Source organism: Taudactylus pleione, unplaced genomic scaffold, assembly GCF_031769625.1.
Source record: "Taudactylus pleione unplaced genomic scaffold, aTauple2 ptg003840l, whole genome shotgun sequence".
Classification (NCBI taxonomy): domain Eukaryota; kingdom Metazoa; phylum Chordata; class Amphibia; order Anura; family Myobatrachidae; genus Taudactylus; species Taudactylus pleione.
In genome coordinates this window covers 1-17,147 of record NW_028288159.1, presented here as the reverse complement: position 1 = coordinate 17,147, position 17,147 = coordinate 1, and the positions used below count along the sequence as shown (strand labels likewise).

At 34.9% G+C, this 17,147-nt stretch overlaps 15 non-coding genes across 15 annotated transcripts; all 15 read left to right on the top strand.

Annotated features, from left to right (window-relative positions):
• The first annotated feature begins 869 nt into the window (after positions 1–869).
• On the top strand, positions 870–976 carry LOC148430410 (U6 spliceosomal RNA). The gene has a single exon (XR_015877533.1). It is a non-coding gene; the product is annotated as a U6 spliceosomal RNA (small nuclear RNA).
• Positions 977–1,499: 523 nt separating this feature from the next.
• LOC148430409 (U6 spliceosomal RNA) lies at positions 1,500–1,606 on the top strand. The gene has a single exon (XR_015877526.1). It is a non-coding gene; the product is annotated as a U6 spliceosomal RNA (small nuclear RNA).
• A 1,531-nt stretch (positions 1,607–3,137) lies between these two features.
• On the top strand, positions 3,138–3,244 carry LOC148430408 (U6 spliceosomal RNA). Its single transcript, XR_015877532.1, has one exon. It is a non-coding gene; the product is annotated as a U6 spliceosomal RNA (small nuclear RNA).
• A 523-nt stretch (positions 3,245–3,767) lies between these two features.
• Positions 3,768–3,874, top strand: LOC148430407 (U6 spliceosomal RNA). The gene has a single exon (XR_015877525.1). It is a non-coding gene; the product is annotated as a U6 spliceosomal RNA (small nuclear RNA).
• A 1,531-nt stretch (positions 3,875–5,405) lies between these two features.
• On the top strand, positions 5,406–5,512 carry LOC148430406 (U6 spliceosomal RNA). The gene has a single exon (XR_015877531.1). It is a non-coding gene; the product is annotated as a U6 spliceosomal RNA (small nuclear RNA).
• Positions 5,513–6,035: 523 nt separating this feature from the next.
• Positions 6,036–6,142, top strand: LOC148430405 (U6 spliceosomal RNA). Its single transcript, XR_015877538.1, has one exon. It is a non-coding gene; the product is annotated as a U6 spliceosomal RNA (small nuclear RNA).
• A 1,531-nt stretch (positions 6,143–7,673) lies between these two features.
• LOC148430404 (U6 spliceosomal RNA) lies at positions 7,674–7,780 on the top strand. The gene has a single exon (XR_015877530.1). It is a non-coding gene; the product is annotated as a U6 spliceosomal RNA (small nuclear RNA).
• Positions 7,781–8,303: 523 nt separating this feature from the next.
• LOC148430403 (U6 spliceosomal RNA) lies at positions 8,304–8,410 on the top strand. The gene has a single exon (XR_015877537.1). It is a non-coding gene; the product is annotated as a U6 spliceosomal RNA (small nuclear RNA).
• A 1,531-nt stretch (positions 8,411–9,941) lies between these two features.
• On the top strand, positions 9,942–10,048 carry LOC148430402 (U6 spliceosomal RNA). Its single transcript, XR_015877534.1, has one exon. It is a non-coding gene; the product is annotated as a U6 spliceosomal RNA (small nuclear RNA).
• A 523-nt stretch (positions 10,049–10,571) lies between these two features.
• On the top strand, positions 10,572–10,678 carry LOC148430401 (U6 spliceosomal RNA). The gene has a single exon (XR_015877536.1). It is a non-coding gene; the product is annotated as a U6 spliceosomal RNA (small nuclear RNA).
• A 1,531-nt stretch (positions 10,679–12,209) lies between these two features.
• LOC148430400 (U6 spliceosomal RNA) lies at positions 12,210–12,316 on the top strand. The gene has a single exon (XR_015877529.1). It is a non-coding gene; the product is annotated as a U6 spliceosomal RNA (small nuclear RNA).
• Positions 12,317–12,839: 523 nt separating this feature from the next.
• On the top strand, positions 12,840–12,946 carry LOC148430399 (U6 spliceosomal RNA). The gene has a single exon (XR_015877535.1). It is a non-coding gene; the product is annotated as a U6 spliceosomal RNA (small nuclear RNA).
• Positions 12,947–14,477: 1,531 nt separating this feature from the next.
• LOC148430398 (U6 spliceosomal RNA) lies at positions 14,478–14,584 on the top strand. Its single transcript, XR_015877528.1, has one exon. It is a non-coding gene; the product is annotated as a U6 spliceosomal RNA (small nuclear RNA).
• A 523-nt stretch (positions 14,585–15,107) lies between these two features.
• LOC148430397 (U6 spliceosomal RNA) lies at positions 15,108–15,214 on the top strand. Its single transcript, XR_015877524.1, has one exon. It is a non-coding gene; the product is annotated as a U6 spliceosomal RNA (small nuclear RNA).
• Positions 15,215–16,745: 1,531 nt separating this feature from the next.
• On the top strand, positions 16,746–16,852 carry LOC148430396 (U6 spliceosomal RNA). The gene has a single exon (XR_015877527.1). It is a non-coding gene; the product is annotated as a U6 spliceosomal RNA (small nuclear RNA).
• Positions 16,853–17,147: the final 295 nt, after the last annotated feature.

The following is a 17,147-nucleotide window of genomic DNA, read 5'->3' as shown; positions in this document are numbered from 1 at the left end:
CCATTCACAACACATAAGCACCTCTAACAGAATGTACAAAAATAAAAATAAAATGTTAGGGCTAGTTTAAATCATATACCAATACAATTAGGGAGACCAAGTTGTGGCTTCAAAATATATATATATTATTAATTTACAATACTTACCATATGCTTTTCATCTGTATTTTTTACTTTTATTGTTAATTGAGCCAAAAGATAGTGCACACAATACTTAATTTACAATCTTAAAGTTTAGCAGTTACATAATTTGCATATATCCAAATTTGTTTAGCAACAAATACATTTTAAGTGTAAACTATGTCATTTTTGACCTTTTTGCCCACTTATTTGACATTAACCGATTACATAAATGGTGATTAGCATATGATTAGTATTATAAACTAAAAACATTTAGAAGTAAAATTCTTTAGTCTCCCTAAACTAAATGCTATAAACTATAAAGTTATAAAAAAGAATGGTTATTTAATGGGCAGTAAATGTTTTTTTGGCTGGAGATTTTGCTGATGTCTGGAAACCTGGCTGCTTAGATGCACAGGGGTGCCTGGCAAAGAGCACCCATTTTTGTCAAGTGCCATCCTAGCCAAAGAATGCAAAGAAGCAATTTTAGCCTAGTACGGTCTATGGTTTTGAAGAAATGAACCTCTACATGCCAATTTTCATAATTTGTTTCACTGTGGTATGTATGGAAATCGATGGCTATTCCTTAATGGGATATTGAATTTTTTTGCCAGTTAGCAGCTCTATCTTGTTAATGTTCTCCAGTTTATAAAACCCTATTTAAATTTAACTTCCAACTTTCACTCTCCCTAAGATCAATCTTGAGGCACATGGTGGGGTATATAACTCTTAGGACTTTGCTTTTGGAATGTGCTTGCTTCGGCAGCACATATACTAAAATTGGAACGATACAGAGAAGATTAGCATGGCCCCTGCACAAGGATGACACGCAAATTCGTGAAGCGTTCCATATTTTAGGTATATAGCTCTGGACAAATTAATTCGATTCCACTTAAGATACCTGCAGATAAAAAGTCAAGAAATTTTGCAAGCAAAGAACAAATCGACCAACTTTTTTATGACAAAATCAGTTCGACATGACATATCATTTTCAAATTCAATTCTTGTCTAAATTGTGCAGGTTGTCTCAGTACTTCTATTAAGTCTTAGAAAACTATTTTGCCATTTTCCATTCCTACTTCACTTGTTCTGTACTTAGGAGCAATTTTAATCTTGTACAGCCTATGGTTCCAAAAGAAATGAACCTCCACATGCTAATTTGCATAATTAATTTGACTGTGGTACGTATAGAAATTGGTGGCCTTTCCTTAATGGGATATTGAATTTTTTTGCCAGTAAGTAGCTCTATCTTGTTTATTGTAAAGTGTTCTCCAGTCTTTGAAACCCCATCTGAATTTAACTTCCATCTTTTACTCTCCCTAAGATCAATCTTGAGGCACATGGTGGGGTATATATATCTTAGGACTTTGCTTTTGGAATGTGCTTGCTTCGGCAGCACATATACTAAAATTGGAACGATACAGAGAAGATTAGCATGGCCCCTGCGCAAGGATGACACGCAAATTCGTGAAGCGTTCCATATTTTAGGTATATAGCTCTGGACAAATTAATTCTTTTCCACTTAATGATACCTGCAGATAAAAAGGTAAGAAGTTTTGCAAGCAAAGAACAAATCGACCAACTCTTGTATGATGTCATCAGTTAGACATGACTTATCATTGTGTGAATTGTGCAGACTGCCTCAGTTATATTTAAACTTAGAAAATTATTTAGCCACCTTCAATTCTTATTGAACTTGCAGGGGTGTATCTATTGGTCGAAGCGGAAACGTAAGGGACAGGTGCCCCCTCCAAGTCACTCCAGGTCTGAAGGCATGAATATGCACTGCTGCACCCAATAGGTTCTGCTTGGTACAGTGGAAAAATGTATCTTTCTTTATCCAATAACTATTCATAACTCTAGACAATTGTACAGTACAAAACCACAATCTCCAGCAAATCAAATCTGCTAATATATAATTATTGAAGCCCATGGTGCATGCTGCAATCACCTAATTTGCTTAATGCATGAGATTTAAGACCCTTTCCACAAAGAACAAATGCCTAGCTTCTCCCTCTACACATAATGTTCCATCAAGAAACTCCCCAAACACCCATGGATATACTAGACTTCTAAAAATTCTTTTTTTAACTCTGCTCCACAAAAATAAGAGCTGAACACATAATGTATTAGATGTCAAACCAAGGAGCCATTCACAACACATAAGCACCTCTAACAGAATGTACAAAAATAAAAATAAAATGTTAGGGCTAGTTTAAATCATATACCAATACAATTAGGGAGACCAAGTTGTGGCTTCAAAATATATATATATTATTAATTTACAATACTTACCATATGCTTTTCATCTGTATTTTTTACTTTTATTGTTAATTGAGCCAAAAGATAGTGCACACAATACTTAATTTACAATCTTAAAGTTTAGCAGTTACATAATTTGCATATATCCAAATTTGTTTAGCAACAAATACATTTTAAGTGTAAACTATGTCATTTTTGACCTTTTTGCCCACTTATTTGACATTAACCGATTACATAAATGGTGATTAGCATATGATTAGTATTATAAACTAAAAACATTTAGAAGTAAAATTCTTTAGTCTCCCTAAACTAAATGCTATAAACTATAAAGTTATAAAAAAGAATGGTTATTTAATGGGCAGTAAATGTTTTTTTGGCTGGAGATTTTGCTGATGTCTGGAAACCTGGCTGCTTAGATGCACAGGGGTGCCTGGCAAAGAGCACCCATTTTTGTCAAGTGCCATCCTAGCCAAAGAATGCAAAGAAGCAATTTTAGCCTAGTACGGTCTATGGTTTTGAAGAAATGAACCTCTACATGCCAATTTTCATAATTTGTTTCACTGTGGTATGTATGGAAATCGATGGCTATTCCTTAATGGGATATTGAATTTTTTTGCCAGTTAGCAGCTCTATCTTGTTAATGTTCTCCAGTTTATAAAACCCTATTTAAATTTAACTTCCAACTTTCACTCTCCCTAAGATCAATCTTGAGGCACATGGTGGGGTATATAACTCTTAGGACTTTGCTTTTGGAATGTGCTTGCTTCGGCAGCACATATACTAAAATTGGAACGATACAGAGAAGATTAGCATGGCCCCTGCACAAGGATGACACGCAAATTCGTGAAGCGTTCCATATTTTAGGTATATAGCTCTGGACAAATTAATTCGATTCCACTTAAGATACCTGCAGATAAAAAGTCAAGAAATTTTGCAAGCAAAGAACAAATCGACCAACTTTTTTATGACAAAATCAGTTCGACATGACATATCATTTTCAAATTCAATTCTTGTCTAAATTGTGCAGGTTGTCTCAGTACTTCTATTAAGTCTTAGAAAACTATTTTGCCATTTTCCATTCCTACTTCACTTGTTCTGTACTTAGGAGCAATTTTAATCTTGTACAGCCTATGGTTCCAAAAGAAATGAACCTCCACATGCTAATTTGCATAATTAATTTGACTGTGGTACGTATAGAAATTGGTGGCCTTTCCTTAATGGGATATTGAATTTTTTTGCCAGTAAGTAGCTCTATCTTGTTTATTGTAAAGTGTTCTCCAGTCTTTGAAACCCCATCTGAATTTAACTTCCATCTTTTACTCTCCCTAAGATCAATCTTGAGGCACATGGTGGGGTATATATATCTTAGGACTTTGCTTTTGGAATGTGCTTGCTTCGGCAGCACATATACTAAAATTGGAACGATACAGAGAAGATTAGCATGGCCCCTGCGCAAGGATGACACGCAAATTCGTGAAGCGTTCCATATTTTAGGTATATAGCTCTGGACAAATTAATTCTTTTCCACTTAATGATACCTGCAGATAAAAAGGTAAGAAGTTTTGCAAGCAAAGAACAAATCGACCAACTCTTGTATGATGTCATCAGTTAGACATGACTTATCATTGTGTGAATTGTGCAGACTGCCTCAGTTATATTTAAACTTAGAAAATTATTTAGCCACCTTCAATTCTTATTGAACTTGCAGGGGTGTATCTATTGGTCGAAGCGGAAACGTAAGGGACAGGTGCCCCCTCCAAGTCACTCCAGGTCTGAAGGCATGAATATGCACTGCTGCACCCAATAGGTTCTGCTTGGTACAGTGGAAAAATGTATCTTTCTTTATCCAATAACTATTCATAACTCTAGACAATTGTACAGTACAAAACCACAATCTCCAGCAAATCAAATCTGCTAATATATAATTATTGAAGCCCATGGTGCATGCTGCAATCACCTAATTTGCTTAATGCATGAGATTTAAGACCCTTTCCACAAAGAACAAATGCCTAGCTTCTCCCTCTACACATAATGTTCCATCAAGAAACTCCCCAAACACCCATGGATATACTAGACTTCTAAAAATTCTTTTTTTAACTCTGCTCCACAAAAATAAGAGCTGAACACATAATGTATTAGATGTCAAACCAAGGAGCCATTCACAACACATAAGCACCTCTAACAGAATGTACAAAAATAAAAATAAAATGTTAGGGCTAGTTTAAATCATATACCAATACAATTAGGGAGACCAAGTTGTGGCTTCAAAATATATATATATTATTAATTTACAATACTTACCATATGCTTTTCATCTGTATTTTTTACTTTTATTGTTAATTGAGCCAAAAGATAGTGCACACAATACTTAATTTACAATCTTAAAGTTTAGCAGTTACATAATTTGCATATATCCAAATTTGTTTAGCAACAAATACATTTTAAGTGTAAACTATGTCATTTTTGACCTTTTTGCCCACTTATTTGACATTAACCGATTACATAAATGGTGATTAGCATATGATTAGTATTATAAACTAAAAACATTTAGAAGTAAAATTCTTTAGTCTCCCTAAACTAAATGCTATAAACTATAAAGTTATAAAAAAGAATGGTTATTTAATGGGCAGTAAATGTTTTTTTGGCTGGAGATTTTGCTGATGTCTGGAAACCTGGCTGCTTAGATGCACAGGGGTGCCTGGCAAAGAGCACCCATTTTTGTCAAGTGCCATCCTAGCCAAAGAATGCAAAGAAGCAATTTTAGCCTAGTACGGTCTATGGTTTTGAAGAAATGAACCTCTACATGCCAATTTTCATAATTTGTTTCACTGTGGTATGTATGGAAATCGATGGCTATTCCTTAATGGGATATTGAATTTTTTTGCCAGTTAGCAGCTCTATCTTGTTAATGTTCTCCAGTTTATAAAACCCTATTTAAATTTAACTTCCAACTTTCACTCTCCCTAAGATCAATCTTGAGGCACATGGTGGGGTATATAACTCTTAGGACTTTGCTTTTGGAATGTGCTTGCTTCGGCAGCACATATACTAAAATTGGAACGATACAGAGAAGATTAGCATGGCCCCTGCACAAGGATGACACGCAAATTCGTGAAGCGTTCCATATTTTAGGTATATAGCTCTGGACAAATTAATTCGATTCCACTTAAGATACCTGCAGATAAAAAGTCAAGAAATTTTGCAAGCAAAGAACAAATCGACCAACTTTTTTATGACAAAATCAGTTCGACATGACATATCATTTTCAAATTCAATTCTTGTCTAAATTGTGCAGGTTGTCTCAGTACTTCTATTAAGTCTTAGAAAACTATTTTGCCATTTTCCATTCCTACTTCACTTGTTCTGTACTTAGGAGCAATTTTAATCTTGTACAGCCTATGGTTCCAAAAGAAATGAACCTCCACATGCTAATTTGCATAATTAATTTGACTGTGGTACGTATAGAAATTGGTGGCCTTTCCTTAATGGGATATTGAATTTTTTTGCCAGTAAGTAGCTCTATCTTGTTTATTGTAAAGTGTTCTCCAGTCTTTGAAACCCCATCTGAATTTAACTTCCATCTTTTACTCTCCCTAAGATCAATCTTGAGGCACATGGTGGGGTATATATATCTTAGGACTTTGCTTTTGGAATGTGCTTGCTTCGGCAGCACATATACTAAAATTGGAACGATACAGAGAAGATTAGCATGGCCCCTGCGCAAGGATGACACGCAAATTCGTGAAGCGTTCCATATTTTAGGTATATAGCTCTGGACAAATTAATTCTTTTCCACTTAATGATACCTGCAGATAAAAAGGTAAGAAGTTTTGCAAGCAAAGAACAAATCGACCAACTCTTGTATGATGTCATCAGTTAGACATGACTTATCATTGTGTGAATTGTGCAGACTGCCTCAGTTATATTTAAACTTAGAAAATTATTTAGCCACCTTCAATTCTTATTGAACTTGCAGGGGTGTATCTATTGGTCGAAGCGGAAACGTAAGGGACAGGTGCCCCCTCCAAGTCACTCCAGGTCTGAAGGCATGAATATGCACTGCTGCACCCAATAGGTTCTGCTTGGTACAGTGGAAAAATGTATCTTTCTTTATCCAATAACTATTCATAACTCTAGACAATTGTACAGTACAAAACCACAATCTCCAGCAAATCAAATCTGCTAATATATAATTATTGAAGCCCATGGTGCATGCTGCAATCACCTAATTTGCTTAATGCATGAGATTTAAGACCCTTTCCACAAAGAACAAATGCCTAGCTTCTCCCTCTACACATAATGTTCCATCAAGAAACTCCCCAAACACCCATGGATATACTAGACTTCTAAAAATTCTTTTTTTAACTCTGCTCCACAAAAATAAGAGCTGAACACATAATGTATTAGATGTCAAACCAAGGAGCCATTCACAACACATAAGCACCTCTAACAGAATGTACAAAAATAAAAATAAAATGTTAGGGCTAGTTTAAATCATATACCAATACAATTAGGGAGACCAAGTTGTGGCTTCAAAATATATATATATTATTAATTTACAATACTTACCATATGCTTTTCATCTGTATTTTTTACTTTTATTGTTAATTGAGCCAAAAGATAGTGCACACAATACTTAATTTACAATCTTAAAGTTTAGCAGTTACATAATTTGCATATATCCAAATTTGTTTAGCAACAAATACATTTTAAGTGTAAACTATGTCATTTTTGACCTTTTTGCCCACTTATTTGACATTAACCGATTACATAAATGGTGATTAGCATATGATTAGTATTATAAACTAAAAACATTTAGAAGTAAAATTCTTTAGTCTCCCTAAACTAAATGCTATAAACTATAAAGTTATAAAAAAGAATGGTTATTTAATGGGCAGTAAATGTTTTTTTGGCTGGAGATTTTGCTGATGTCTGGAAACCTGGCTGCTTAGATGCACAGGGGTGCCTGGCAAAGAGCACCCATTTTTGTCAAGTGCCATCCTAGCCAAAGAATGCAAAGAAGCAATTTTAGCCTAGTACGGTCTATGGTTTTGAAGAAATGAACCTCTACATGCCAATTTTCATAATTTGTTTCACTGTGGTATGTATGGAAATCGATGGCTATTCCTTAATGGGATATTGAATTTTTTTGCCAGTTAGCAGCTCTATCTTGTTAATGTTCTCCAGTTTATAAAACCCTATTTAAATTTAACTTCCAACTTTCACTCTCCCTAAGATCAATCTTGAGGCACATGGTGGGGTATATAACTCTTAGGACTTTGCTTTTGGAATGTGCTTGCTTCGGCAGCACATATACTAAAATTGGAACGATACAGAGAAGATTAGCATGGCCCCTGCACAAGGATGACACGCAAATTCGTGAAGCGTTCCATATTTTAGGTATATAGCTCTGGACAAATTAATTCGATTCCACTTAAGATACCTGCAGATAAAAAGTCAAGAAATTTTGCAAGCAAAGAACAAATCGACCAACTTTTTTATGACAAAATCAGTTCGACATGACATATCATTTTCAAATTCAATTCTTGTCTAAATTGTGCAGGTTGTCTCAGTACTTCTATTAAGTCTTAGAAAACTATTTTGCCATTTTCCATTCCTACTTCACTTGTTCTGTACTTAGGAGCAATTTTAATCTTGTACAGCCTATGGTTCCAAAAGAAATGAACCTCCACATGCTAATTTGCATAATTAATTTGACTGTGGTACGTATAGAAATTGGTGGCCTTTCCTTAATGGGATATTGAATTTTTTTGCCAGTAAGTAGCTCTATCTTGTTTATTGTAAAGTGTTCTCCAGTCTTTGAAACCCCATCTGAATTTAACTTCCATCTTTTACTCTCCCTAAGATCAATCTTGAGGCACATGGTGGGGTATATATATCTTAGGACTTTGCTTTTGGAATGTGCTTGCTTCGGCAGCACATATACTAAAATTGGAACGATACAGAGAAGATTAGCATGGCCCCTGCGCAAGGATGACACGCAAATTCGTGAAGCGTTCCATATTTTAGGTATATAGCTCTGGACAAATTAATTCTTTTCCACTTAATGATACCTGCAGATAAAAAGGTAAGAAGTTTTGCAAGCAAAGAACAAATCGACCAACTCTTGTATGATGTCATCAGTTAGACATGACTTATCATTGTGTGAATTGTGCAGACTGCCTCAGTTATATTTAAACTTAGAAAATTATTTAGCCACCTTCAATTCTTATTGAACTTGCAGGGGTGTATCTATTGGTCGAAGCGGAAACGTAAGGGACAGGTGCCCCCTCCAAGTCACTCCAGGTCTGAAGGCATGAATATGCACTGCTGCACCCAATAGGTTCTGCTTGGTACAGTGGAAAAATGTATCTTTCTTTATCCAATAACTATTCATAACTCTAGACAATTGTACAGTACAAAACCACAATCTCCAGCAAATCAAATCTGCTAATATATAATTATTGAAGCCCATGGTGCATGCTGCAATCACCTAATTTGCTTAATGCATGAGATTTAAGACCCTTTCCACAAAGAACAAATGCCTAGCTTCTCCCTCTACACATAATGTTCCATCAAGAAACTCCCCAAACACCCATGGATATACTAGACTTCTAAAAATTCTTTTTTTAACTCTGCTCCACAAAAATAAGAGCTGAACACATAATGTATTAGATGTCAAACCAAGGAGCCATTCACAACACATAAGCACCTCTAACAGAATGTACAAAAATAAAAATAAAATGTTAGGGCTAGTTTAAATCATATACCAATACAATTAGGGAGACCAAGTTGTGGCTTCAAAATATATATATATTATTAATTTACAATACTTACCATATGCTTTTCATCTGTATTTTTTACTTTTATTGTTAATTGAGCCAAAAGATAGTGCACACAATACTTAATTTACAATCTTAAAGTTTAGCAGTTACATAATTTGCATATATCCAAATTTGTTTAGCAACAAATACATTTTAAGTGTAAACTATGTCATTTTTGACCTTTTTGCCCACTTATTTGACATTAACCGATTACATAAATGGTGATTAGCATATGATTAGTATTATAAACTAAAAACATTTAGAAGTAAAATTCTTTAGTCTCCCTAAACTAAATGCTATAAACTATAAAGTTATAAAAAAGAATGGTTATTTAATGGGCAGTAAATGTTTTTTTGGCTGGAGATTTTGCTGATGTCTGGAAACCTGGCTGCTTAGATGCACAGGGGTGCCTGGCAAAGAGCACCCATTTTTGTCAAGTGCCATCCTAGCCAAAGAATGCAAAGAAGCAATTTTAGCCTAGTACGGTCTATGGTTTTGAAGAAATGAACCTCTACATGCCAATTTTCATAATTTGTTTCACTGTGGTATGTATGGAAATCGATGGCTATTCCTTAATGGGATATTGAATTTTTTTGCCAGTTAGCAGCTCTATCTTGTTAATGTTCTCCAGTTTATAAAACCCTATTTAAATTTAACTTCCAACTTTCACTCTCCCTAAGATCAATCTTGAGGCACATGGTGGGGTATATAACTCTTAGGACTTTGCTTTTGGAATGTGCTTGCTTCGGCAGCACATATACTAAAATTGGAACGATACAGAGAAGATTAGCATGGCCCCTGCACAAGGATGACACGCAAATTTGTGAAGCGTTCCATATTTTAGGTATATAGCTCTGGACAAATTAATTCGATTCCACTTAAGATACCTGCAGATAAAAAGTCAAGAAATTTTGCAAGCAAAGAACAAATCGACCAACTTTTTTATGACAAAATCAGTTCGACATGACATATCATTTTCAAATTCAATTCTTGTCTAAATTGTGCAGGTTGTCTCAGTACTTCTATTAAGTCTTAGAAAACTATTTTGCCATTTTCCATTCCTACTTCACTTGTTCTGTACTTAGGAGCAATTTTAATCTTGTACAGCCTATGGTTCCAAAAGAAATGAACCTCCACATGCTAATTTGCATAATTAATTTGACTGTGGTACGTATAGAAATTGGTGGCCTTTCCTTAATGGGATATTGAATTTTTTTGCCAGTAAGTAGCTCTATCTTGTTTATTGTAAAGTGTTCTCCAGTCTTTGAAACCCCATCTGAATTTAACTTCCATCTTTTACTCTCCCTAAGATCAATCTTGAGGCACATGGTGGGGTATATATATCTTAGGACTTTGCTTTTGGAATGTGCTTGCTTCGGCAGCACATATACTAAAATTGGAACGATACAGAGAAGATTAGCATGGCCCCTGCGCAAGGATGACACGCAAATTCGTGAAGCGTTCCATATTTTAGGTATATAGCTCTGGACAAATTAATTCTTTTCCACTTAATGATACCTGCAGATAAAAAGGTAAGAAGTTTTGCAAGCAAAGAACAAATCGACCAACTCTTGTATGATGTCATCAGTTAGACATGACTTATCATTGTGTGAATTGTGCAGACTGCCTCAGTTATATTTAAACTTAGAAAATTATTTAGCCACCTTCAATTCTTATTGAACTTGCAGGGGTGTATCTATTGGTCGAAGCGGAAACGTAAGGGACAGGTGCCCCCTCCAAGTCACTCCAGGTCTGAAGGCATGAATATGCACTGCTGCACCCAATAGGTTCTGCTTGGTACAGTGGAAAAATGTATCTTTCTTTATCCAATAACTATTCATAACTCTAGACAATTGTACAGTACAAAACCACAATCTCCAGCAAATCAAATCTGCTAATATATAATTATTGAAGCCCATGGTGCATGCTGCAATCACCTAATTTGCTTAATGCATGAGATTTAAGACCCTTTCCACAAAGAACAAATGCCTAGCTTCTCCCTCTACACATAATGTTCCATCAAGAAACTCCCCAAACACCCATGGATATACTAGACTTCTAAAAATTCTTTTTTTAACTCTGCTCCACAAAAATAAGAGCTGAACACATAATGTATTAGATGTCAAACCAAGGAGCCATTCACAACACATAAGCACCTCTAACAGAATGTACAAAAATAAAAATAAAATGTTAGGGCTAGTTTAAATCATATACCAATACAATTAGGGAGACCAAGTTGTGGCTTCAAAATATATATATATTATTAATTTACAATACTTACCATATGCTTTTCATCTGTATTTTTTACTTTTATTGTTAATTGAGCCAAAAGATAGTGCACACAATACTTAATTTACAATCTTAAAGTTTAGCAGTTACATAATTTGCATATATCCAAATTTGTTTAGCAACAAATACATTTTAAGTGTAAACTATGTCATTTTTGACCTTTTTGCCCACTTATTTGACATTAACCGATTACATAAATGGTGATTAGCATATGATTAGTATTATAAACTAAAAACATTTAGAAGTAAAATTCTTTAGTCTCCCTAAACTAAATGCTATAAACTATAAAGTTATAAAAAAGAATGGTTATTTAATGGGCAGTAAATGTTTTTTTGGCTGGAGATTTTGCTGATGTCTGGAAACCTGGCTGCTTAGATGCACAGGGGTGCCTGGCAAAGAGCACCCATTTTTGTCAAGTGCCATCCTAGCCAAAGAATGCAAAGAAGCAATTTTAGCCTAGTACGGTCTATGGTTTTGAAGAAATGAACCTCTACATGCCAATTTTCATAATTTGTTTCACTGTGGTATGTATGGAAATCGATGGCTATTCCTTAATGGGATATTGAATTTTTTTGCCAGTTAGCAGCTCTATCTTGTTAATGTTCTCCAGTTTATAAAACCCTATTTAAATTTAACTTCCAACTTTCACTCTCCCTAAGATCAATCTTGAGGCACATGGTGGGGTATATAACTCTTAGGACTTTGCTTTTGGAATGTGCTTGCTTCGGCAGCACATATACTAAAATTGGAACGATACAGAGAAGATTAGCATGGCCCCTGCACAAGGATGACACGCAAATTCGTGAAGCGTTCCATATTTTAGGTATATAGCTCTGGACAAATTAATTCGATTCCACTTAAGATACCTGCAGATAAAAAGTCAAGAAATTTTGCAAGCAAAGAACAAATCGACCAACTTTTTTATGACAAAATCAGTTCGACATGACATATCATTTTCAAATTCAATTCTTGTCTAAATTGTGCAGGTTGTCTCAGTACTTCTATTAAGTCTTAGAAAACTATTTTGCCATTTTCCATTCCTACTTCACTTGTTCTGTACTTAGGAGCAATTTTAATCTTGTACAGCCTATGGTTCCAAAAGAAATGAACCTCCACATGCTAATTTGCATAATTAATTTGACTGTGGTACGTATAGAAATTGGTGGCCTTTCCTTAATGGGATATTGAATTTTTTTGCCAGTAAGTAGCTCTATCTTGTTTATTGTAAAGTGTTCTCCAGTCTTTGAAACCCCATCTGAATTTAACTTCCATCTTTTACTCTCCCTAAGATCAATCTTGAGGCACATGGTGGGGTATATATATCTTAGGACTTTGCTTTTGGAATGTGCTTGCTTCGGCAGCACATATACTAAAATTGGAACGATACAGAGAAGATTAGCATGGCCCCTGCGCAAGGATGACACGCAAATTCGTGAAGCGTTCCATATTTTAGGTATATAGCTCTGGACAAATTAATTCTTTTCCACTTAATGATACCTGCAGATAAAAAGGTAAGAAGTTTTGCAAGCAAAGAACAAATCGACCAACTCTTGTATGATGTCATCAGTTAGACATGACTTATCATTGTGTGAATTGTGCAGACTGCCTCAGTTATATTTAAACTTAGAAAATTATTTAGCCACCTTCAATTCTTATTGAACTTGCAGGGGTGTATCTATTGGTCGAAGCGGAAACGTAAGGGACAGGTGCCCCCTCCAAGTCACTCCAGGTCTGAAGGCATGAATATGCACTGCTGCACCCAATAGGTTCTGCTTGGTACAGTGGAAAAATGTATCTTTCTTTATCCAATAACTATTCATAACTCTAGACAATTGTACAGTACAAAACCACAATCTCCAGCAAATCAAATCTGCTAATATATAATTATTGAAGCCCATGGTGCATGCTGCAATCACCTAATTTGCTTAATGCATGAGATTTAAGACCCTTTCCACAAAGAACAAATGCCTAGCTTCTCCCTCTACACATAATGTTCCATCAAGAAACTCCCCAAACACCCATGGATATACTAGACTTCTAAAAATTCTTTTTTTAACTCTGCTCCACAAAAATAAGAGCTGAACACATAATGTATTAGATGTCAAACCAAGGAGCCATTCACAACACATAAGCACCTCTAACAGAATGTACAAAAATAAAAATAAAATGTTAGGGCTAGTTTAAATCATATACCAATACAATTAGGGAGACCAAGTTGTGGCTTCAAAATATATATATATTATTAATTTACAATACTTACCATATGCTTTTCATCTGTATTTTTTACTTTTATTGTTAATTGAGCCAAAAGATAGTGCACACAATACTTAATTTACAATCTTAAAGTTTAGCAGTTACATAATTTGCATATATCCAAATTTGTTTAGCAACAAATACATTTTAAGTGTAAACTATGTCATTTTTGACCTTTTTGCCCACTTATTTGACATTAACCGATTACATAAATGGTGATTAGCATATGATTAGTATTATAAACTAAAAACATTTAGAAGTAAAATTCTTTAGTCTCCCTAAACTAAATGCTATAAACTATAAAGTTATAAAAAAGAATGGTTATTTAATGGGCAGTAAATGTTTTTTTGGCTGGAGATTTTGCTGATGTCTGGAAACCTGGCTGCTTAGATGCACAGGGGTGCCTGGCAAAGAGCACCCATTTTTGTCAAGTGCCATCCTAGCCAAAGAATGCAAAGAAGCAATTTTAGCCTAGTACGGTCTATGGTTTTGAAGAAATGAACCTCTACATGCCAATTTTCATAATTTGTTTCACTGTGGTATGTATGGAAATCGATGGCTATTCCTTAATGGGATATTGAATTTTTTTGCCAGTTAGCAGCTCTATCTTGTTAATGTTCTCCAGTTTATAAAACCCTATTTAAATTTAACTTCCAACTTTCACTCTCCCTAAGATCAATCTTGAGGCACATGGTGGGGTATATAACTCTTAGGACTTTGCTTTTGGAATGTGCTTGCTTCGGCAGCACATATACTAAAATTGGAACGATACAGAGAAGATTAGCATGGCCCCTGCACAAGGATGACACGCAAATTCGTGAAGCGTTCCATATTTTAGGTATATAGCTCTGGACAAATTAATTCGATTCCACTTAAGATACCTGCAGATAAAAAGTCAAGAAATTTTGCAAGCAAAGAACAAATCGACCAACTTTTTTATGACAAAATCAGTTCGACATGACATATCATTTTCAAATTCAATTCTTGTCTAAATTGTGCAGGTTGTCTCAGTACTTCTATTAAGTCTTAGAAAACTATTTTGCCATTTTCCATTCCTACTTCACTTGTTCTGTACTTAGGAGCAATTTTAATCTTGTACAGCCTATGGTTCCAAAAGAAATGAACCTCCACATGCTAATTTGCATAATTAATTTGACTGTGGTACGTATAGAAATTGGTGGCCTTTCCTTAATGGGATATTGAATTTTTTTGCCAGTAAGTAGCTCTATCTTGTTTATTGTAAAGTGTTCTCCAGTCTTTGAAACCCCATCTGAATTTAACTTCCATCTTTTACTCTCCCTAAGATCAATCTTGAGGCACATGGTGGGGTATATATATCTTAGGACTTTGCTTTTGGAATGTGCTTGCTTCGGCAGCACATATACTAAAATTGGAACGATACAGAGAAGATTAGCATGGCCCCTGCGCAAGGATGACACGCAAATTCGTGAAGCGTTCCATATTTTAGGTATATAGCTCTGGACAAATTAATTCTTTTCCACTTAATGATACCTGCAGATAAAAAGGTAAGAAGTTTTGCAAGCAAAGAACAAATCGACCAACTCTTGTATGATGTCATCAGTTAGACATGACTTATCATTGTGTGAATTGTGCAGACTGCCTCAGTTATATTTAAACTTAGAAAATTATTTAGCCACCTTCAATTCTTATTGAACTTGCAGGGGTGTATCTATTGGTCGAAGCGGAAACGTAAGGGACAGGTGCCCCCTCCAAGTCACTCCAGGTCTGAAGGCATGAATATGCACTGCTGCACCCAATAGGTTCTGCTTGGTACAGTGGAAAAATGTATCTTTCTTTATCCAATAACTATTCATAACTCTAGACAATTGTACAGTACAAAACCACAATCTCCAGCAAATCAAATCTGCTAATATATAATTATTGAAGCCCATGGTGCATGCTGCAATCACCTAATTTGCTTAATGCATGAGATTTAAGACCCTTTCCACAAAGAACAAATGCCTAGCTTCTCCCTCTACACATAATGTTCCATCAAGAAACTCCCCAAACACCCATGGATATACTAGACTTCTAAAAATTCTTTTTTTAACTCTGCTCCACAAAAATAAGAGCTGAACACATAATGTATTAGATGTCAAACCAAGGAGCCATTCACAACACATAAGCACCTCTAACAGAATGTACAAAAATAAAAATAAAATGTTAGGGCTAGTTTAAATCATATACCAATACAATTAGGGAGACCAAGTTGTGGCTTCAAAATATATATATATTATTAATTTACAATACTTACCATATGCTTTTCATCTGTATTTTTTACTTTTATTGTTAATTGAGCCAAAAGATAGTGCACACAATACTTAATTTACAATCTTAAAGTTTAGCAGTTACATAATTTGCATATATCCAAATTTGTTTAGCAACAAATACATTTTAAGTGTAAACTATGTCATTTTTGACCTTTTTGCCCACTTATTTGACATTAACCGATTACATAAATGGTGATTAGCATATGATTAGTATTATAAACTAAAAACATTTAGAAGTAAAATTCTTTAGTCTCCCTAAACTAAATGCTATAAACTATAAAGTTATAAAAAAGAATGGTTATTTAATGGGCAGTAAATGTTTTTTTGGCTGGAGATTTTGCTGATGTCTGGAAACCTGGCTGCTTAGATGCACAGGGGTGCCTGGCAAAGAGCACCCATTTTTGTCAAGTGCCATCCTAGCCAAAGAATGCAAAGAAGCAATTTTAGCCTAGTACGGTCTATGGTTTTGAAGAAATGAACCTCTACATGCCAATTTTCATAATTTGTTTCACTGTGGTATGTATGGAAATCGATGGCTATTCCTTAATGGGATATTGAATTTTTTTGCCAGTTAGCAGCTCTATCTTGTTAATGTTCTCCAGTTTATAAAACCCTATTTAAATTTAACTTCCAACTTTCACTCTCCCTAAGATCAATCTTGAGGCACATGGTGGGGTATATAACTCTTAGGACTTTGCTTTTGGAATGTGCTTGCTTCGGCAGCACATATACTAAAATTGGAACGATACAGAGAAGATTAGCATGGCCCCTGCACAAGGATGACACGCAAATTCGTGAAGCGTTCCATATTTTAGGTATATAGCTCTGGACAAATTAATTCGATTCCACTTAAGATACCTGCAGATAAAAAGTCAAGAAATTTTGCAAGCAAAGAACAAATCGACCAACTTTTTTATGACAAAATCAGTTCGACATGACATATCATTTTCAAATTCAATTCTTGTCTAAATTGTGCAGGTTGTCTCAGTACTTCTATTAAGTCTTAGAAAACTATTTTGCCATTTTCCATTCCTACTTCACTTGTTCTGTACTTAGGAGCAATTTTAATCTTGTACAGCCTATGGTTCCAAAAGAAATGAACCTCCACA